This window comes from Bos indicus, chromosome 8, assembly GCF_029378745.1.
Source record: "Bos indicus isolate NIAB-ARS_2022 breed Sahiwal x Tharparkar chromosome 8, NIAB-ARS_B.indTharparkar_mat_pri_1.0, whole genome shotgun sequence".
Lineage (NCBI taxonomy): Eukaryota > Metazoa > Chordata > Mammalia > Artiodactyla > Bovidae > Bos > Bos indicus.
In genome coordinates, this window is record NC_091767.1 from 97591157 (window position 1) to 97614642 (window position 23486).

The following is a 23486-nucleotide window of genomic DNA, read 5'->3' on the forward strand; positions in this document are numbered from 1 at the left end:
ACAGAGCTGGAATTAGAAATAATGTCTTCAGTTTGGCACAGGTCTGTTTTTTTTTGGGACAAGTGCTTCTCAGAAGATGCGAAGTCATGGCTGATCATTGTATGCACTTCGCACACTTCATTGTTAGGAGCAGGGTTTGAGAAATGAGCTTCCCGTCATTGGTGCTCCATTGTCTTCATCTGGTGCCATTTGGGGGGCAGTATTGGGACATATAACTAATCTCCTGTGAGCCTCATCTGCTCTCCATGAGAAAAATCCTTAGCCTTCTAGGTTAGCCAGGACTAACAGGGGAAGAAACCACACAACAGGATATATAAAAAGTTTGAAAGCACCAAATAAAAAGGAGGAGATTCAATGATCCAAAATTTGCTATCTGCCCTTTTAACAAGGAAAATATCCTGTTTCTCACTGAGGCTCTTTCTAGAGCTTGGATGAGGACCAGTGAGACACAAACAGCCCTGTGGTCCATATGACCACAAACAGAAATCAGGCAACACACACTGGACATGCTTCCTTTTACAGGGTTCTGTGAGATTACAATATCAAGGACTACCATGACAAATTAAAGATATCAAAAACTGTTCAGAGTAGATAGTAGATTCTTTTCAAAGTATTTGTGTAATAACAATCTCCATAATGACAAACATTTGTGGAGCAATTTCTCTTCTATATCATCTCATGGGTATCTTCCAGTGAACTTGACATGACTGTCCCTATTTTACAGAGGAATAAACTAAAGCTTAGAGAAGTTAAATCTCTTGCCCAAGGCCATGAAGTTGAAGCTGGATTCAAGATTTCAACTATGATCTTTTGACAATTTGATGGTGATTATCTTTGTTTCCTATACCTGTTTGTAACACACACCTGTTGATTCTATATAACCTAGGTATTTTAATTAGGTAACAACTGAAGAAATAGTTTTAGCAGATGGACGAGATATTCTAATTCCACAAATTGAAAACTAAAAAAGAGACCAAGGAGCTGAAAGAGTGTAGGTGAATTCTTAGGGGAGCTTGTTGCCTTGCGTGTGTGTTTAGTCATGTCCAGCTCTTTGCAACCCTATGGACTGCAGCCCACCAGGCTCCTCTGTCCACAGGATTTTCCTGGCAAGAATACTGGAGTGTGTTGCCATTTACTCCTCTAGGGGACCTTCCTGACCCAGAGATCAAACCCACAGCTCCAGAGACTCCTGCATTAGCAGGCAGGTCTTTACCACTGAGCCACCTGGCAGGCCCAAAGTGTTAATATCACATTGTTGCTATTTAGAGAAGGCCCAAATTGCCAGATACACCAGGGAACTGGCTGAGGAGGAAGAGAAGAATAAGGTGTAAGAGAAGCTACCACAGGGATGAGGGGAGTTTTAACATGGCAGATGGAGCAGGGAGAGGTCTCAGCTTTCCACCCCTACACCTCTTGGAAGTTTTCTCTGCCTCCCTCAGCAGACTTCATCTGTCTTTCCTCTGTGCTCTCTTCCCTACTTATTCTGGATAGCTCTTTGCCCCACAGCTCTTTTTTTTTTTTTTGGTCAGATAGAGATTTTATTTTATTTTTATTTTTTTAATTGGATGATAATTGCTCTACAAAAATATGGAATGCTTCATGAATTTACATGTCATCCTGGTGCAGGGGCCACATTAATCTTCTTTGTATCATTGTAATTTTAGTTCAAGTGCTGCTTTCACAGGGGTTTTCTCTCTCATTCTATGAGCTTCCCGAGGGCAGGAGTTGGTCTGATTTCCACCAACCTCGCACTGCCTTGCATGGCGCAGTGGAGATATCTGACTAGTGCTGTTTAGATGAACAAATGAATAGTGAATGGATGACAATTAATGAGATGGATTGAAGTCTATCTTCTTGGGACTTTTCTTTATTTGGTAAATCTCAAAGTTCTTTTCAAGTATAAATAGGAATACTATGTAGAAAGAATCTCCAGAGATAGTAATGATGTAGGAACACAATGGATCGCTAGCTCAGTGGGTCTGAGAAGGTTGTTCAGTGGCTCAGTCAAGTCTGACTCCTTGCTTCCCTGTCTTTCACCATCTCCCAAAGTTTGTTCCGGAGAAGGCAATGGCACCCCACTCCAGTACTCTTGCCTGGAAAATCCCATGGACGGAGGAGCCTGGTGGGCTGCAGTCCATGGGGTCGCTAAGAGTCGGACACGACTGAGCAACTTCACTTTCACACACTGGAGAAGGAAATGGCAACCCACTCCAGTGTTCTTGCCTGGAGAATCCCAGGGATGGGGGAGCCTGGTGGGCTGCTGTCTATGGGGTCGCACAGAGTCGGACACGACTGAAGCGACTTAGCAGCAGCAGCAGCAGCAGCAAAGTTTGTTCAAACTCAAGTCCATTGAGTCAGTGACGCCATCCAACTATCCCATCTTCTGCTGCCCCCTTCTCCTCCTGCCCTCAATCTTTCCCAGGATCAGCGTCTTTTCCAATGAGTCGGCTCTTTGCATCAGGTGGCCAAGGTACTGGAGCTTCAGCATCAGTCCGTCTTTTAAATATTCAGGGTTGAGTGGGTAGAGAACTCCTTTTGATGATGGATCAAATGGCTACAGTGGGAAGACAACACCACCATGACAATCAATTTTTGAGGGACAATGATTGAAAGAGTTGTGTATTGAAGCAAAATATCATAAGATTATAGCAACAGATGGAGAAAATACAAAAAATGCAAGTGATATTTTAAAAGCCTAAATTCTGAGCGATAATCAACTTCAAAGTGAGAAACCAAAGGACAGAGAGGACTAAACAAGGGGGTCAGTGGAAGAGGCATTTTGCTTCCTCTCCAGGGAGGGCTATACCTGGAAAGTGCTCCCTGCTCAGTAAAGGGCAGATTCGGAATGTGAGACAAATGAGGGTGTTTCTAGATGACAAGCAAGTTCCATCAGCCAGCCAAGGAAGGCCACTCATACTCCCGTTTTCAAGACTCCTTTTTGCTTAAAAACAAACTAAATGAGCTCTCCTAGTATATGGTCTCTGGTAATAGACATGACCACAGGCTCAGCTCACCTTCCCCGTTTCCATTCCCTCTCCAGGCCCAAGAGTCAGGGATGAGAAATGGGTGCAGGGAGGAGAAGCAGGACTGAGGTTTCTCAGAGAACATTGCTGGGGGGAGAGGAAATAATACTGGCAAGAAAAGCCACCCTACTGTGCGCTGGGCATGGCATGAAATGTTTTTACCTTGCTGTTTTTAGTCGCTCAGTCATGTCTGACTCTTTGCGACTTCACGGACTGTAGCCTGCCAGGCTCCTCTGTCCATGGAATTTTCTAAGCAAGAATATGAAATGGGTTGTCATTTCCACCTCCAGGGCATCTTCCTGACACAGGGATCAAACTTGGGTCTCCTGCATTGGCAGTCTGATCCTTTACCACTGAGCCGTCTGGGAAGTCCTTTCTCAGGTTACAAACCTTCCATGCTTCTCATTGTCTAGAGCCGCACTCTGACGATGGAAATGGTCTGTGTCTGCAGTGCCCAATACAGTAGCCACTAGACATATTTGGCCACTGAACACTTGAAATATTGCTTTTACCACTGAATGTTTCATTTTATTTGAATTAATTTGAATAGCCTCATGTGGCTAGTAATTACCACGTTAGACGGTACACGGCTAAAGTCCTACATCTTTAGACTGACAATGAAACTGTTCCAGACCTAATACACAGTGACAGCCCTTCCCCCTCAATTTCAGACGTGTCATAACTTGGGGTTAAGCCAGGACACGTGATGTCAGCAAGCAGAAGGGAAGGGAAGAGAAGATATTCTTGTGACTTTAAGTCTAAACTCTCTTCTAGGTCCAGCTATACCGTCTTGTGCTGGTACCCCATCCGCCCTCCCCCGGCCCCCCCACGCCACCGTCTCCCCCCTCCCTGTCAAAACATGGCCTTGGTTTGTTGGCCTCAGCCAGACTTTGGACTCTGTCCCGCCTCCGCTTACCTCCTGTAGAATTGGATGCTGTTGGTCTTGGCAACAACCTTGAGGCTACACTTGTTTCTCTACCAGCGCTAATTAGTTACTGACAAACAGCAAGAGAGCCTCAGGGTAGGCCCACATGCAGGACTTTCAGACCAGGTGGAAAATGTCAAGATGTAATGGAACTTCTGCTCTGAATCACGTCTGGAGAATGAAATATTAGAGAGAGGAGGATCCTGAAACACAGGAGGAGAATAGGAGAATGGAGCACAGTTCTCCTTGGAGCCTCCTCATCTCTGCAACATTACTGGGAGGCAAGAAAACTTCATGTGGATGGGCAGGGCCAGGAGGCTGCTTAGCTAAACCTCCCTTTGCTCTGGGTTTTGCTCTGTGGGTTGATGGAACCCGTGGTGTTGATGGAAGCTTTATGTTTATGAATGGTTCAAGAGAGGTAAAAGTGGTGAAGATTCCTCTAAAACGTGGAACACCTAATATGGAACAGGAAATTACAGCCACGTGGGCTGCCTGGGGTCAGGGCTCACCTCAAACACACTCCTAATCAGAGGAGCTGCAGCCCAGAGTGGGGAGGCCCCTTGCCAAGTATGTGGAACATGTTAGTGGCCAAGGATTCTGGGCCTTTGAATCCGGGTTCCTTTTTTTTTTTTTTTTTTTGCTATAACATAGATGAACTTTTTAAAAAAATTTATTTATTTTAATTGGAGGTTAATTACTTTACAATATTGTTGTGGTTTTTGCCATACATTGACATGAGTCAGCCATGGGTGTACATGTGTTCCCCATCCTGAACCCCCCTCCACCTCCATCCCCATCCCACTCCTCTGGATCATCCCAGTGCACCAGCCCTGAGCGCCCTGTCTCGTGCATCGAACCTGGACTGGAGATCTATTTCACATATGATAATATACATGTTTCAGTGCTATTCTCTCAAATCATCCCACCCTTGCCTTCTCCCACAGAGTCCAAAAGACTATACATCTGTGTCTCTTTTGCTGTCTCGCAGATAGGAACCCGGGGTTCCTTGACTCCCAGGTAACTGCTCTTCCTGTTGTAGCTAAACAACAGAGGGAATGCACAAGAAAACACAAGCTGGGATTTCCTTGGGGGGGTCCAGCGGTTGAGAATCCACCTGCCAATGCAGAGGACCCCGGTTCAATCCCTGGTCTGGGAAGATCCCACGTGCTGCAGGGCAACTAAGCTCATGAGCCACAACTCCTGAGGCTGCACTCCAGAGCCCGTGCTCTGCAGCAAGAGAAGCCACTGCAGTGAGAAACCTGGTCATCGCAACTAGGGAGCAGCCGTCAGCTGTTGCAACTAGAGAAAGCCCGTGTGCAGCAATGAAGACCCAACCCAGCCAAATCGGTAAATTAAAAAAGAAAACACAAACGGACTTTCTTTCTTAATGGTCTCCTCTTCCATCCTTACAAATGTCCCTGGCAGAGAGAAGGGAAATTGAGCAGTTCGCCATCAGCTCTGAGGTTGTCACACCTTCTCGATGGGGTGGACTGGGATGACAAGCTCAGAAACGAGGGGCAAATAACCTGGAGACAAGTCCAGATTCTTTCTGTATTTTTTGCTCCTGATTCTCAGCGTATTACTTAACTTTCTGGGCTTCAGCCTTCATATGTGAAGTGGGGCTGGTAAACCTGATCTCACAGGCAATTTGTGGGGGTTAAATGAGGTGATGGATATATGGTACCTAATTCAACAGCTCCATTTATCAAACTGAGCAGCTGCCCTGTGCCTGCTGCGGGGATTCAGAGGTGCCACCTAGATGCCTGGGAGGTGGCAGATGTTCATTATGGTCAGTTGGTAGGAGAAGGTGGGGATGGGGATGCCAGTGAAGGCATCCCTGACCCAAGCAGTGGTCCTCACCCCACGCACCCTTGCTTCAGGTTGGGCTGAGCTCCTGCTGCCTCAGCCCCTCCCCCTCCCAACAGTGAGATGATGTTTTTATTTGCTCCGTTTGTTTTTTTGTTTATAAACCTGGGCTCCTGGGAGAAGCCAGATCCCAAAGCAGGTCCTAGATGTGAAGGTCAGCCCTGAGGCTGACACAGGACCCAGGCCCCGCTGGGGAAAACATCAGGCCGCCACACATAACGGGCCTGTCCCAGCTGCCCTGCCCTCACGCTCTTCTAGCGCTTCTCCTCCATGCCCGGCCCTGGGCAGGAGGCTGCTGAAGCAAAGGAGACAGGGCCCTGCCCTGGAGACCCTCAGGGGCTCTCAGAAAACACCCGATGGCCATTACACAGTGCCGGATGTTCGAGCTTTGACAACAAAAGCTCATATGCTTATTTGAGGATTAAATTACTTATAGCAAGACCATAAGAAAAACTCATTATGTTACAGAAAGGGAAAGACAGAAGCTATAGAAGCAGCAAGAAGGCTTGGAATCCAGCATTTTGGGGGGATGTGCTGGAATCCACACTGGGCTTAGGTTTGAGGGGATCGCAGAGATGTGTAAGACTCCATCCCTGACCCCCTAAAGCTCTTAGGTACTTTGAGGAAGAGAACATGTGAATAATCACACCATTGTGTGAGTCCTGCAGGAATACCTTCCAGCATTGGGAGCTCCTGATCTTCCCAGGGCCTGTTTCCTCCACCCTGACTGATGTCCTCAAGATCATGAAGACCCTTGTCTTACATAGCCTTTGTAAGGAGCTCACAGAAGGTGCCTCAAAACTGTCTGGCAAATGGGGTCACTGATCCCCCTGCTTCCCTCTCCTCTTGGTAAGGACTGCTCTGTGAGATGTTAACTTCCTTGCAGGTTCAGATGTGCCCAAGCATGGGTGCTGCGCAGGTGCCCAAGGATCGTAACGTGAGAGAAAGCCCAGCCTGAGTGAGGAGGCCCCCATGCGATGCTGAGAACAGTGCCTTATACCCCTCCAGCAGTGGCTGGAGTGAAAGGTGGGCTGCACGTGTGTGGGTTAGGGCACGCGGAGTGATTGTGAGCTCTCTGTGTGAGTGTGTGGGAAGGTGAGAAGGGAGAGGGAATCCACTTGGGTAACTGTTGTGACAAGCCAGGTAAAAATAGAGAGGGAGGAAACCACATCGCTTGGGGTGAAAAGAGAGGGGAGGTGTTGTTTAGGAGAACAGTCAGGGAGGTGGAATCCAGGGGACCTGGCAACTGGATGTGGGAGTCAAGGGAGGGGAGGACTAGGATGGTTGCTAGGACACCAGCTGGGGGGTGCTAGCCACCTAGTGATGCTGTTCATTCAAACAGGGAATTGAGAAGGTGGAAGGGGTTCCTATTTTATTTGAAATGGAACAGGGGTTTTCCCTTTCCCAAGTGGAGAGAAAATGAGACCTCAGCTTTTCTGGAAGGCTTTACTAAGAAATTCCCTGTCTTCAGGAAACAGAAATTTCAAAATCATGCAAATGGGGCTGGGCCAGGAGCAAGGAATGTATGCAAGCATAGGACTTTTTTTTTTCTCCTCCTCCACTGACATCTACAGAACTACTACCTTCTCCCCTGTCTAACAGACTCATAGACACTTCTGGACAGACTCTTTTCATAGCTGGAGAATCTGACCACAATAAAGAGATAAACTCAGATACCTCTGTGTGTGTGTGTGGATAAAGTCGCTTCAGTCGTGTCTGACTCTTTGCAACCCTATAGACCATAGCCCACCAGGCTCGTCTGTCCATGGGATTCTCTAGGCAAGGATACTGGAGTGGGTCATGCTCTCCTCCGAGGGCTCTTCCCAACTCAGGGATCAAACCCACATCTCTTGTCTCCTGCACTGGCAGGCAGGTTCTTTACCACTAGCACCACCTGGGAAGCCCATATATCTGTATGTGTGTGTGTATGATATGAGATATATTTCATGTCTCCCATATATCTCATATATGGAAGCCCATATATCTCTGAGATGTAGCTTATTCACAACATGAGTAGGGATCAGAATCTCACCTGTAACACAGGCCCATTTCTTATTCCTCTCCCCTGCCCCTTCAGGCCTCGTTTCTGTACACTGTCAGCTTTCTTATCTTACAATGGGCCAAGGGATGCTCTGAGGTTTGGGGTCAGCACTCCCTAACCAAGCAAAGAAGCAAGCAAACAAAAAGCCTTGCATGTGCACAGTCTTTAGAATGCCTGATGCCGTTTCAGGTACTACCTTTCTTAAGCCCCAGTTCTCTCCTTGTTTCATCGAGGGTGAAACTGGTTCAGAGACCAGTAAAGCAATTTGCCTGAGGTCTCATGACCAGAAGTGAGACTCAGGCCTGAAATGGGTTTCCTGGATCTCTCCTTATTTCTAATAAAAAAGTGAAAGTATTAGTTGCTCAATTATGTCCAACTCTTTTCAACCCCACAGCCTGTAGCCCACCAAGCTTCTCTGTCCTTGGGATTCTCCAGGCAAGAATAATGGAGTGGGCACCCATTCCCTTCTCCAGGGGATCTTCCAGACCCAGGGATTGAATCAGGATCTCCTGCATTGCAGGCAGACTCTTCCCTGAGCCACCAGGGAAGCCCCCTTATTTCTACCATGGAATTAAAACCGCGTCCATAGATGAAGCACACTAGCTCATAGCGGCCTCCCTCAATGTTGTTTTCCTTTCCTTCTCATCTGACTCTTCTCATAAACCATGCTGTTGCTCCCATAGATCCTCCAGCCTGTGCATTCTGAAGGATTTTCTGGATTACTTTGTCCCTTTATGAAAGGGCAAGAATGCAATAGTGACTCCCTCCAGCTCAGACAACTTCTCTCACTGCTCTGAACCTATGTCTCTAACTCTCAGGATAAAGTCCAGACCCCTTACCCTAACATCCAGGCATCCCATATATACTCTGGTTCTCCTTGCTTTCTGAAACCATCCGAATCACATGGGCACAGCTCCTTGCTCTCTCAGTTACTGCTCTTCAGTGAGAGCACTCATTACTCTAGAAGTGCCTGCCTCTTCGGGGAACTGTATTGATCAGTAGAGGGGCTCCCAGGTGGCTCAGTGGTAAGGATCCCCTCTGCCAATACAGGAGACACAGGAGATGTGGGTTTACTCCCTGGATCAGGAAGATCCCCTGGAAGAGAAAATGATATGCTTGCTTGGGAAATCCCATGGACAGTGCAGCCTGGTGGGCTATAGTCAGTGCAGTTAAAAGAGTCAGACATGACTGAGCAACTGAGCACGCACACACCCACCGGTAGACTGCTTCTTGAAAGTTAGATAAGTTTTATGCACATCGTGTGCCTCTAGTGATTAGCATGGAGCCTTGCACAGGGAAGTTAATAAATATTCATTGAATTAATGCAGCAATAGATATGTCCATGAATTCAGGGAAGCAATGAATGGAGATAATGATATCTGTCCCTAAGGAGCACACACAGTTATTGTGGTAAAGATACAAGATATGTAAGGACAATCTAATCATAAGAGCAGGACAATCTGTGAGGTGCCAGGCAAATATGGAGCATTATTTCCATGGGATTATCAAAAGGACAATGAAGAGTTAGCGTGTTCACTCACATGGCCTGTGTTGGCACTGTATGTGCTGCTGCTTGGGTGGCAGGGGCCACGGAGAAACTTGTGACCTCATTTATTGTTATAGAAGAAACCGTGTTGTAGTTTCTGAATAGAAGTTGGTATAGAAAAAGCACTCAGATCATATTCAGATCAATAAGCAGATTCAAGCTTTAGGGCAGTCTACCATCTCCACATAGTGGGTCACCTGGAAATTCCAAAAGCTCAAGTTGATCTAATTAATTTTATTCAACTTCTCTAAGACTCAATTTTCTCTCCATGAAATGGAGACGTAAGAGCAACTGCTCCCCAGAGTCACTGTGTTAGGATTACACAGATTAGACAACGCATGTTTGGAGGGTGCCTGTCCTGGTGTCTGCCTCTTAGTAAACGCTAAGTCCGTGGTGGTGCTGCCTGCAATGAAAATGCTTTTGATGAGGCTGGCAATCGAGTGCTCCCAGATCCCAGGGCAGCACCGGGCTTGTTGGTTGAGCTACGTAATGTTTGCTGAAGAACAAACAGATCCTCCAGGAGAGCTGAATCAGGCAAGAGGGATACACATGTGGAGTGAGTTACTTGGGAAAACAATTGAAGCCAAGACTAAATGAGTTCATGAGAAATCAGGTTTGTTTCTTTGTAAGAGATGGACAAAAAACTTGGTGAAAAAAACAGGAAATTGGGATCCTGATGAACCAGAAAGAAGGGCAGTAATTGACAAAAGCCAGATGGCTTCTTCTGTCTCTTAGCATTGGGTCCCTCCCACAACAGAGGGGACTACTTCATGTGAATGATCTTGTGGTCATTTTACTTGGCCAGACTGCAAGGCATGCTGGGATCTCAGGGATTCTTTGGGCTCCCTTGGCTGGGTAACTGACAAAAAGGTGAGATAGGGCTAATCTTTGATGAGATGTGAATGATGGGGGTGAATGTCGGGGGCTGATGTTAAGTGCCTATGGTGTCTTAGGTATAACTGGTTATGTTCTGTGCCCTGTAGCCTCCCTACCACACTGATATCTAACTAGACCAAAGAGTCACTCTCTGGCTGGAATCTAGACATCAGGTAATGAGCAGGAGGCCTGGGAATCCAGCTTGCACATCTGCCCTACAGGAATATTTTATATTATATGCTGACAAAGGGACACAAGCAGGATCTCTCTAGAGAAGTTGTGAATATGACACTTAAGAGAAAATTCAGAGAAAAAGAGAAGAAATAATGCAGAAAGCTGTGAGGAAAGGGAGAAACAGCTGAAGCTAGAAGAGAAGCAGAAGGGCAGTACTGGAAGAGGGGCACCAGCACAGGGAACCCAAAAACCGTTCCTAGGAGGACAAAAATTCAGGCTGCTGCTGTTTCTTGGCCCGCAAGGCATCATGGGCACTGCTCTCTCTGAGGCCTGCAGAGCGGCGGCCAGTTCCTGGACCTTCCTCACTTCCCTGAGGATCTTTTCACAAGTCCTCTGTAGGGGAAGTAGCCCAACTTTGTGTCATTTGCCACCTGTCTGTGAGTCCTGTTCTGGGCTTGAGCTGAGCTCACACTGAGAGCTACGTATAGGCAGGGTCTGCAGATGTGAGCCCTGAAGCACGTGTCCTCTTTCCTCCAACCTGAATGGTTGACTCCAGCTCTGCCTGGTTTAGGAAGTATCTCCATTTATCGACACAAGGTCTAGGGTGGTGGGAAGAGCCCAGGCTTCAGAAAGAAGGCAACTGGAAAGAGACACGTCCTTGGGACCCCAGGCAAGAGGTCTAAGGTCTCAGACTAGGCATTTGTCCAAGCAAGAAATGGAACTCAGGAGTGGAGGCATTGCCTAAGGTATCAATGGGCATCGGTTGTCCTAGATGGGGGTGTGCTGTAAGCATCCCAGGGGCACAGAGCTGCCTAGTGGCTGCAGCCAGGCTCACTAGACACCAGTGGCAGGAATCCTCTCAGAGCTAACTTGCTATTGTACCATCTCCTCAATTATGAACAAAATTGCCAAGTAGGCAGGGTAAGGCTGAACTTGTAAGCTGAAGGCTTCGTGGGTGGCTGGAGAGCCAGCCTGGGGAAGCAGGAGCTGACAGTTGCACTCATGTTTACCCATATTGTACTGACACTGGTGAGATACATCCTCTGCTCTTCTCCAAGTTGTGTCGAGGCCATGTCCTGTTCTCTGTATTTCTAGCACTCAACATGATGCCAGGCCCATGGGAAGTGTTTAGTACATCACTGCAGGATTTCTGAATACACATTTAGAGCTGGGGAAATACTGTCCTAAAAAACCCACAAACCTCAGATATCAAATATCATCCTCTTCAACTTGAGATCTTCTTAGGTAACCATAGGTGTGTGTGTGTGTGTGTGTGTGTGTGTGTGTGTATGTGTGAGTGCTCAGTTGTGTCCAACTCTTTGCAACCCATGGACTATAGCCTGTTAGGCTCCTCTGTCCATGGGATTTTCCAGACAAGAATACTGGCTGCTGCTGCTGCTGCTGCTGCTAAGTTGCTTCAGTCTTGTCCGACTCTGTGCGACCCCATAGACGGCAGCCCACCAGGCTCCCCCATCCCTGGGATTCTCCAGGCAAGAACACTGGAGTGGGTTGCCATTTCCTTCTCCAATGCATGAAAGTGAAAAGTGAAAGTGAGGTCACTCAGTCATGTCCAACTCTTAGTGACCCCATGGACTGTAGCCCACCAGACTCCCCTGTCTGTGGGATTTTCCAGACAAGAGTACTGGAGTGGGGTGTCATTGCCTTCTTCAAAGGATCCATTAACACCTGCTTGAAGCAGATGTTGCTATGACATGGAAGAAACAACTTACCTGGAGACACTAGTTCAAATTCTTCCTCAAGCACGTACTAGCTGGGGGATCTCGCAGAGGATTACCTAACATCTCTGGGCTTTTCCTCATCTGTGAAACTAGGTGTGAAAGTGATAGTCACTCAGTCATATCTGACTCTCTGAGAGCCCATGGACTGTAGCCCACCAGGCTCCTCTGTCCATAGTGAATACTGCCTCCGTCCAGGCAAGAATACTAAAGTGGGTTGCCATGCCCTCTTCCAGGGGGTCTTCCCGACCCAGGGATCGAATCTGCATCTCTTATGTCTCTTGCATTGGCCAGTGGGTTTTTAACCACTAGCACCACCTGGGAAGCCCAGCAACTAGGAGATAATGCCTGTTCATGGGGTAACAGAGGATTTGGTGAGATGACATGTGAGAAAACAGCAGCCCGCGGAATAGTTTGATAAATGTTTGTGGAATGGCAGATGCCATTCTGGTAACTAAAGTTCACCATGGCTCTGTTCTGCTTTTTGCCCTGACTCATTGCCACATGTCTGTCAAGGACCATTCTGTTGTTTAGCCCGGTTCTTCTCAAACTAAGAGGGACATACATGAGTTGGCCTGACAAATGGTAGGAAGCCACCACTGATCACCTACTGTTCATCCTTGGAAGACAAGCAGTGATAGACTGACAGGCTCCAGTAGGGGAATCCCGGGCACTGCTTATCTGAATGCACCACTAGAGCCACTATTCTGGGAGATCCTGGGCAACTTCAGAGGAGGGACTAGACAGTGCCAGCTGACTGGCATCCCTGGCAGTGGGGGGTTCATATTTTAGCAAGCCTCTGAGCTTATGCAAGTAAGCTCATCTGGGTTAGAGAAGCCACAGGTTTAGGTCTGCTAACTATATAATTAAAAAAGGTAGAATGTCAAGAGAGAGGCAGAGATGAAGTTTGTAGACTTAAAAAGCTGTATACTAAGAAAAGGCCACGATAACATCTTTTATATCTTCCCTGAGAAAAATCAACACAAAGCAACAGATTTCAACTGCAGAGAGCATGAGAACTCATATGGAGGACTGTTGGAGGGCTGCAGGCTGGGTGTATCACTGCATCTGTCACCTAGACAGTCTGAGCCAGGCTCTCCATGTATTATCACTCATCCACACTGCATTTTCTGGGCTCCAAAACCACCACGGATGGTGACTGCAGCCATGAAATTAAAAGATGCTTGCTCCTTGGAAGGAAAGTTATGACCAACCTAGATAGCATATTCAAAAGCAGAGACATTACTTTGCCAACAAAGGTCTGTCTAATCAAAACTATGGTTTTTCCAGTAGTCATGTATGGATGTAAGAGTTGGACTATAAAGAAAGTTGAGTGCCAAAGAATTGATGCTTTTGAACTGTGGTGTTGGAGAAGACTCTTGAGAGTCCCTTGGACTGCAAGGAGATCCAAACAGTCCATCTTAAAGGAGATCAGTCCTGAGTGTTCATTGAAAGGACTGATGTTGAAGCTGAAACTCCAATCCTTTGGCCACCTGATGTGAAGAGCTGACTCATTTGAAAAGACCCTGATGTTGGGAAAGTTTGAGGGTAGGAGGAGAAGGGGACAACAGAGGATGAGATGGTTGGATGGCATCACCAACTCAATGGACATGAGTTTGGGTAAACTCTGGGAGTTGGTGAGGGACAGGGAGGCCTGGCGTGCTGCGGTTCATGGGGTCACAAAGAGCCGGACACGACTGAGCGACTGAACTGAACTGACCACTGAAGTAGTGTGTGTGTGTTTGTGTGTGTGTGTGTGTGTTTATGTGTGTGTGCTCAGTCATGTCCCACTCTTTGTGTTCCCATGGACTGTAATCCTAAATAGTAAACGTTATTATGCCTGCTTTAGTGAAATGGAAACTGATGCTCAGGTTTATTTAAGCAATTCACCCTAACTCATGACATTATTGAGAGTCAGAGCTACGACTTGTCTGTCCAAAGGGTATTGTTTTACTGAATCACGCTGCTGAGGGAAAGTTCTGGCTTATAATTTGCCTTTTAATGTAAATAGTACATATGTAATCTAGCAAAACTGAGAGGAGAAGGACTGCAGCGTGAATCTTGTATTTAAGGAGGGTTTGGGGATCTTCTAACCAACTTCCTGTTGTACCCCATCAATCGATGTATTTGGCATGTCACCATAATTGCCCGGTGGCTTTACTGAGAGGCTCTATTCTCTTTGATCTCTGTGAAGCATAGCATTCTGTGGACCCATCTTTCCTCTTGGTTGGTTGCACCAGCCATGGACTTATATGATAACCCCTTAATTGTTCTACTTGCTCAAGGCCCTCTCCACTCTAGTCCGTCCTTCAACATGGAAGTCAAAATGATCTTCACAAAGTCTGACTGTGATTCATGTCCCAGTTTTGCACTCAAGTATAGAAAGGCTGTCTCCTGCAGGTCACATTTAGTCTAGTTCTGTGGTCTGACACTCAAGGACTCCTGCAATTCTTTCAATCTCCAACCTCTCACCTTCAGCCAATCGGAACTAACCATTTACTGATCTCTAAACTCAGTTGCTCCTTCTCACCTCTGCGCCTTTTCTCATGTCATCCCTAGAGATTTCTCCTAGGGATAAATATCAAAATCATACCAACAATTCAAGCCTGAGGACAAGTACTGCCTCTTTCCTTTATTTCACATCTCTTCCCCTTTGCACTGAACACGGTTCCTAGAAAAGGACTTGTGGTCAAGAAATTCTTGCAAGTTCATGCATATATTATTAATGGAGTCCCTACTACAGAAAACTGTGCTATGTGTTTGGAGATGACATAATAATACACCTAGAAAAGCCTAAAGATGCCACCAGAAAACTATTAGAACTAATCAATTAATCTGGCAAAGTTGCAGGATGCAGATTTAATATACAGAAATTTCTTGCATTCCTATAGCCTAACAAAGATTAGAAAGAGAAATGTATGCTATTTCATGAAATATCATTTTCAGACATATTTAAGCTAAGCATTATTTGTTGACATTTCCCTAATATGGTAATTGAGTAGTTAGTTCTCATGCATCACCATCTTGGTGGGTGTGGAAGCAATATTTCATTGTGGTTTTGATTTGAATATTCCTAATTGCTGATTATGTTGAGCATTTTTCCATGTGCTTATTGATTATTTGCATAGCTTCTTTAGAGAAATGTCTATTCAGACCATCTGTCCATTTTTAAACTGGGTTTTCATTTTATTACTGAGTTGTAAGAGTTTTTCATACATTCTAGTTACAAATCCCTTATCAGATGTATGAGTTATAACTATGTTCTTCATATTTGTGGGTTATGTTCACTTTGTTGATAATGTTCTCTGAAGTACAAAGTTTTAAATTTTGATCAAGCTTGGGGCTGGTGCACTGGGATGACCCAGAGGGAGGGTATGGGGAGGGAGGAGGGAGGAGGGTTCAGGATGGGGAACACAGGTATACCTGTGGCGGATTCATTTCGATATTTGGCAAAACTAATGCAATATTGTAAAGTTTAAAAATAAAATAAAATTAAAAAAATAAAAATAAATTTTGATCAAGTCCAATTAATCTATATTTTCTACTGCTATTTGTGCTTTTGGTTACTATATGAAAAGATTTTTCCTAACACACTGTAATTTAAATGTATTCCTATATTTTTCCTAAGGGTTATAAAATTATAGCTGTTGCATTTAGGTCTCTACAAATATTGACCTATTTTTTGTTTATAGTATATAAAATCTATTTTTAGATGGTTTACATCATTTAGTTTATAAAATTAATTTACCCTTTTTCCTATTAGTATTTCCATTATCTACTATAGTTATATAGAGAAGTTATTGATTTTAATATATTCACTTGTATATATTTATTTCGTGGCTCAGCAGGGAAAGAATCTGCCTGCAATGCAGCAGACTCAGGAGACACGGGCTCAATCCCTGTGTTGGGAAGATCTCCTGGAGAAGGGAATGGCAGTCCACTCCAGTATTGCCTGGAGAACCCCATGGACAGAGGAGCCTGATGGGCGACAGTTCATAGTCACAGAGAGTTGGACACGACTGAAGCAACTGAGCACAAGTAATTTTTCTAAACTCCAATAATTGCTTAGCTTTTGTGTTTATTTTTTCTTTTGGGGTTAAGAAACAGAATTTAATAATTGGTTTTTGAATCTCCTTTTTAATAAATTTGCCTCTTTGTACTTTATTTCACTGACATATTTCTAGAACAATGTTAAATCGTAAGAGATAATAGTGGACATCTGTGTTTTGTTCCTAAGTTTGATGTAATGCACCTGATGTTCAATTTGACTTCTTGTATTCTTTACCATGTAAAAATTATCCTTCTATTCCTTCTGTATTATTTCAACTTTAATAAGGACAGTATGGTAAATTTCATCAACATGATTATGGTTTTTTTCTCTTATACCATCTGACGAATGATGTAATACAGTTATCAACATTTTCAGTATTGAACCATCCTTGCATTTCTGAAGTGAATCCTGCTTAGTCAGAGTGCATTATTCCTTTAAAGTACTGCTGGTTTGGATTTGCTCACATTTTATTTATGATACTTAGATAGATGATATTGCCCAACATCAGTGTATGCCAAATCCCCTTTCTTGAGCCAAGCCAAACTACATTAGGAAAGTAAGGGGAAGTTAGCGAGAAAAGGCTCAGATGAGATTTCATGATCTCATTTCTGTTCATTTTGGAGAATCTGGTCATCGTCCATCTGACAAAGTGCTTTTTCTATATCAGTTTTTCACCCTGAAGCCCCTATTTTAACAAAGCACAGAGAGAAAGTGCTAAAGTATTACAAGGCTGTCCCAGTAACATAAAACTGCAGTACCGCAGTAGTTAAACCACCATTTACTAAGTGTTTATGATATGCTGTACTGTAATGGACACTACATATATTATTTCTCCTTCTCTTTCCTTCTCCCTTTTTCCTCCCCCTCTTCATTATTTTTATTTTAATCTGCTAGAAAACATATTGGGATATTAATTTGTGTTTCCATTTGATAGGAGATTGGAAAAGGCATCTGGAGAAAATCTCCCTCCTCTTAACAGAGTTCTTAAAGGCCTCTGTGTCATAGGCCTGCCTACCTCCCCCTCCAGGCATTTGTTTGAGGAACTTACTGAGGGAAGTTAGTATCTGGGCTGGAGAAGGAGACACAACTGGGCCTACGAAGTGAGCAAAAGTTATCATCCCAGAGCCTGGGGAAGTGGGACATGCTGTGGCAAGTCTCACAAATGTCAAGAACTTACACAGCATCCTTAGAAGTGCGAGGATCTCTGATGGGGTGAGACATAGATGTCACAGAAATGACCACTGAGAGTGGGAGACTCTGGGAGAGTCTGAGACCACTGAGATCTTTACAAAATAGTACAATGTTCATGCTTAGCATGATAGCAAAGGGTTTCCTGTTTGTGAATGTAAATATATTCATTGTAACATCTCAGAGAACAGTTATAAACTTAAGAATTGAGTACATTTTTCCATCTTTCAGGCACCATGTACATAGCCAAAGAAGGAGACAGAGTTCCCCCCCAACACTGCCTTACCAAAAGAATGGTTAGGGAGAAAATTCCTATCTTTTATCTATACAACTCTCATTCAAACCTTAGGAAGTTTTTTGTTTTAAGTATTTTCCCATTTTCCGATAAAGAAACTAGTACATACCTGGAGAGGTTAAATAACCTGGCCAGGGTCATGATATCATTCTAAGTTCACCGGACTTTATAAATCATAGGTCAACAATTCTGCTATGCTGCCTTAGTTTAAACAAACAAACAAAAAAGTATTTCTTACTGAGGGACTATTTTGTGCCAAGTAAAAGGCTAAACGCCATATATATGTATGTATTATGTATGCATGCCTGCGTGCTAAGTCGCTTCAGTTGTGTCCAACTCTTTGTGACCCTATGGACTGTAGCCCACCAGGCTCCTCTGTCCATGGTATTCTCCAGGCAAGAATACTGGTGTGGGTTGCCATGCCCTCCTCCAGGGGATCTTCCCAACCTAGGGATCAAACTCATCTGTTCCATCTCCTGCATTTCCAGGTGGGTTCTTTACCATTAGTGTCACCTCAGAAGTATTTATTAATTTATTTATATCGGCTTCCCTGGTAGCTCAGCTGGTAAAGAATTTGCCTGCAATACAGAAGACCTGGATTCAATCCCTGGGTTGAGAAGATTTCCTGGAGAAGGGATAGGCTACCCACTCCAGTATTATTGGGCTTCCCTGGTGGCTCAGACAACAAAGAATCCACCTGCAGTGCAGGAGACCTGGGTTCAATCCCTGGGTTGGAAAGATCTTGTCTCTTTCATCTCTTGCATTGGCAGTTGGGTTCTTTACCACTACTACTACCTCAGAAGTATTATGTATGCACTTATTAATTTATTTATATAGTATGCAAATGCAACCCATACCAGAAATTTTCAAGGAAGTTCTTACTATCATATTAATTATCTCATTTTATCATAAAGCAAAAGATGGAGAATCATTCCGTTAGTCGCTAGACCTAGTGTCTAGCCCCAGTTGTGCTGCTAACTCTGCACTTCAGTTTTTTCATTTGTGACATGAGAACGGCAAAACTGGCCTTTCCATATTATTGTGGGTATGGAGTGAGGTACTGGAAATAGCAGGATCTTGTTAACTGTGAAAAGAGGTACACATGAGGACCTTGCCTTCTATTGAGATCACAGTCGGTACCGGTCATCACAGCTGAGAGCCTTTCCCAGCAGTTACCAGGATACTGAGACATACATTACAGTGCAGAGGGGGACCAAGACACCAGGAGCTGGATGCTGGCCTTGGAAACTGATTGTTTACATTTGTTTGTAGTTTCCTTGAAGCAGAGGTTAGGTCATAGTTCTTCTGGGCCTGGCAAAGTCAGCTGGAAACTGCTAATGGCCAAACCATCTCATCTGATTGCTTCTTTCCAGTCCTTCCCTGCATTCAGGGAAGACAAACCAGATGCCCTCTCATCACCACTCTCCCCTTGGTGGCTCTTCCAGGCAGCAGAAATGCCAAAGATTCCTATAGGCAGTCCATCCACAGGGCTCAGAAAACCATCTGGTCTAATGCAGGCCATCCCAAGGAAGGTCCGAAGAGACTTGCTGTGCAGGTGTCTGTATTCAGGATGACATCAAGGCACATGTCTGTGCTCTGAGATTGCTGCTTGGCATTGACCACAGCCAGAGTCACTCAGGACGAGCTGCTAATCCACGCTAGTAAAGGAGGGGTCTAATGTGTTTGCACAATAGTCAAGACTGCCTAGAGGAGGACATGACAACCCACTCCAGTATTCTAGCCTGGAGAAGCCCACGGACAGACAAGCCTGGCAGTCTACTGTCCATAGGGTCACACAGAGCTGGACACGACTAAAGCAATTTAGCATGCACGAACTTGCATGCACTACAGTCACCTCCACTGTGATTAGAGCTCTATAGCGTCCCCCCAGAGCAGCTAGACTATGTCAAAGGTAATGGGGGTTTCAGGGGAAAGTCAGTAGGAAATCACTGAGATTTAGAGATAGATGACTTTTTCCATCCATATTGTGAAAGTGTGTCTGGAAATGAAGGTATTTTGGAGACCTGATAAGCACCATGAGCTAGAGACCTATCTTTTACTCTGTGCTCATCCTGTACTCCAAGGTACTTGACAATGCCTGACATTCTAGATGCTCTATAAATATTGGTTGGTGACTGAGTAAATGAGTATTTTGGTAGCAAGTGGAGTGGTCCCACTTGCTGTAAGTCTTTGAACAATTCAACGATTTCTTCCTATGAAGGAACTGTACTAACCCAGTTTTTTTTTTCTCATCAAGAGATACAATGCCAGGTGTGAGGAAAGAAATAGCCCTTGGCACAAAATCAAAGTTCTGCATCTGAATCTTGACACCTCCTCCCCTGACCAATTGTATGGCCGTGGAGAAGTCAAAGAATTTTGAACTTGAATCCCCTTATCTGAGAATTTAGTTATAATTCCTCCCTTGTGAGACTTTTTTTTTTTCCTTCCATAATTCACATCCCACATATGTGTGGGATCTGCCAGTACAGTTTCTGGGAGGTGGCAGTTAAGACTAAGAGCACATGTTCTGGCTTTAGAGCCTCAGAATGTATTTACATCCTGGTTCTGCCACTTATGAACTATATATCCATAACTTCTCTAAGTCTCCTCTTCTTCATCTCTAAGAAAAGGAATAGTAATATCTGTCCCATTGGGTTGAGGGGATAATGAATGTAACATACTTACCACGCTGCCTGGAATATGATAAGAAATTATGATTGTTATTTTTGTTAGAAAGAGGAAGTGATTTCTCATTTGCATATCAGACTTTGATAAGATAAAAATGCTTACTGCTTCTTAAAGACTTTTTTTTTCTTTTTTTTTTAATAAACTTTTAAGAGCATCGCCACTCCATGTTCTAGTGTTTCACTACAGAATTTTAAGGCAGCATATCATTTTTTGCATTTTTCCCTTCTTACTTGTTTTGGAATAGAACCACTAGAACATAAAAAAAAAAATTTATAAACTGGACAACAGCCTTTGCCCTTCCCTAGATCTTCAGGATATAATCCAAGTTCATGATGCAATTAAGAAAGAAGTACAAACCAAGGGACACCCATTCCACTGAGGCAACACGCAGCTCTTTCTCCAGTGTGATCTCGCAGAGAATTCTAGCTCAGACAAGGCTTCTGTGCCTCAGATTTCTCATCTCTCATAAGGAGATTCCTGACTCATAGTGCTGGGGTGAGGCTCAAAATACACAGTATATATGGAAAAGCTTTTTTGAACTGGAAGAAGACTGAGGATGCAAGTGCTACAATGTGGTTAGCAGAGCAAATCCTTCATGTTCCCTTCTTTTGGATGATTGTAATAACCTTCCAATCCAAGGATCCTCCTCTTTCCTGCTTAATGAGTCATCCATAGCTCTCAGAAGACTTATGATTTCTCCTCCACCATGATCTCTGCCCCACATGAAACTTCAGCATTTCCATGGTATTCTTCTTGCACAGCTGACGTCCTCCTTCTTATTACAAAGCAAAGAGGCTGCTTACAGAAATTCTGAAGGTCAGAATTCTCAGTCACATACTCCTACTGCTTTGCGATCTTAATGACTGACAGATGGCATTCCCGTAGGAAAGATTGTTCTCGAAAGATCTGGCTCAACACCACCACCTCCATTCCCTGTCTTATTCTCGTCTTCCACTTGCTTCCTGTGAAGCCCTGGGGATTGTCTGAGTGAATCCTGTGCTTAGGAGACTGGGCAGAGAAACAAGGGTCTGGAGGGCCCAGAACTAGTGCCGGTTCCTATCTTGGCCACGCAGGGCTCAAGATTCAGAGGATTAATCAAGCCTGGTTGACTGGGGGCAGGACTGGGTCAGAATACCTGGTTGTCTGTGTTGTATCCTATAGTTCTGTTGTTGTGTTGTTCAGCCACTCAGTCGTGCCTGGCTCTTTGTGACCCCATGGACTGCAGCACGCCAGGTTCCTGGAAATTGCTCAGATGTTCATTCAGTCAGTGATGCTATCTAACCATCTCATCCTCTGCCACCCCTTTCTCTTTTTGCCTTCAGTCTTTCCCTCATCAGGATATTTTTCGATTAGTTGGTTCATCATCAGATGCTATTCTATCTCTAATGTTATTCTCACTATGTTGTGAGATAGAAATAATTTCCCTGCTTTCCAGATTAAAGAATCAAGGCTCAGAGGAGTTAAGTAACCTATCTGAAATCACACAGCTGGTGAGTGGCAGAGTTGGAATTTACATGTCAATTCGCCTGACACTCAACTTCGGGTTCCTTTCCTCCACAACAAACTACCTCCAGACAGTGGGTCAAGATGAGCTTGTGGGCAAAATCCTGGAAATATTTGCCTTGGTAGTAAAGACGTTTTCCAAATGAAAATAGGCTATTAATGAACAATCTCCCAAGGAGACCTAAATGCTGGAATGCTGGTGATAGTGCTCAGGGAAATCAGCAATTATCTCTGCTGGGCAGTTTTCCTCCCGAAGCTTCTCGTCTCAAAGACCCAAAGGTTACTTCTGATTACATCAGCAGCCACACAGTCCCAGTTTAGGAATCTTGAAACCACATGTGTGACTCATATGTCGTTGTTATAACAGTAGGAAACACATTAGCTCGGCTTTAAAGAGCGTTCAGTGAAAAGCCAGGCTTCTAGAAACCAGTTTCTCGGTTTGTGAAGCACACAGTCTCAGCCTTCCTCCTGATGACAGTGTCGTAGTGTGAGGCTGTACATTATGTGACCTGACAGCTCGACGAAGCCGTCTGCTTTCACAGACTCCATGTCCCAGCACATTCCACTGAACTTACAGCAAGTGACTAACGAGTATTTCACCACCGTGACACTTTGAGTTGCAAGCCATAGGGATTGTTGTTTGATTGAACCATATATTAAAAGTGTTTTTAAAAATGTGTGTTACAAAATCATTCCATCGAAGCCATAAACAAGAGTTCTTTCGGTCTCACTCCAGGCTGACAATAATGCTGTAACTCACCAGAGTTACAGGCATTTCGGAATGAAGGAAGATATCACTTCTCTTTTCCCAAGTGTATGCTCTTGACTTTTTTTTTAAATAGATTTTCATGTGCTCAAAATCAGAGTTTTTTTTATAACTGGATTATGAATGTGGAGTCTCAGACATACTTAACATTCCTCAGTGTTCACATGGGGGTTGAGGACCCAGAGCTGATTCCGGGGAGCAGAAACTGCGCAGGACTGGAATGGCCGGACTGAGATGCCGCTTCAGGTTCCGCGCCCTCCCTCACTGTATGATCTTAGAACAGCTATCGAAATCCTTCGTACCTCAGTTTTCTCCTATCTAAAATGGGGAAAAGGATTTTACTTTACAGGGGAGTCTGTGAGGATTAAAATAAGATGATTCATGGTAGATGCTACCTGGTACAGAATTAATGTTCGGAAATGTGGGTTCACTCACTTCTGTGTCTCCGTGGGGGCAGCAGACAAGCAGAGGAGCAGTGAAATAAGTTCTCAAGCAAGACTCAGGGGCTGGGAGAGAGCAAAGGGGGAGGACTTTGGTCGGGCCAGAGTCACAGAAAGGGAAGGGGAGAGACTGGGAGCCGCAGCTTCGTAATGCCTACCACCGTGTGCCAGGGATTAGTGTGGGTGTCAGAGGAAGCAGGATGAATTCTGTTAAGAGACACGAGAATCTAACTCGCACGGACTGGTTTGACTTAAGAGCTTTGCTCTTTGGGGTTTTCTCTCTCCTGCTTTTTAAGGTGATATAAAGAGAAGGGGGAACAGAACATATGCTTTTATTTACTCAAGGGAGGGAAAAAAGGAGAGTGAAA

At 44.6% G+C, this 23486-nt stretch overlaps 1 pseudogene; it reads right to left on the minus strand.

Moving 5' to 3' along the window:
• Positions 1-1581: 1581 nt before the first annotated feature.
• Positions 1582-1682, minus strand: LOC139184685 (U6 spliceosomal RNA; annotated as a pseudogene).
• Between the last annotated feature and the right edge of the window lie 21804 nt (positions 1683-23486).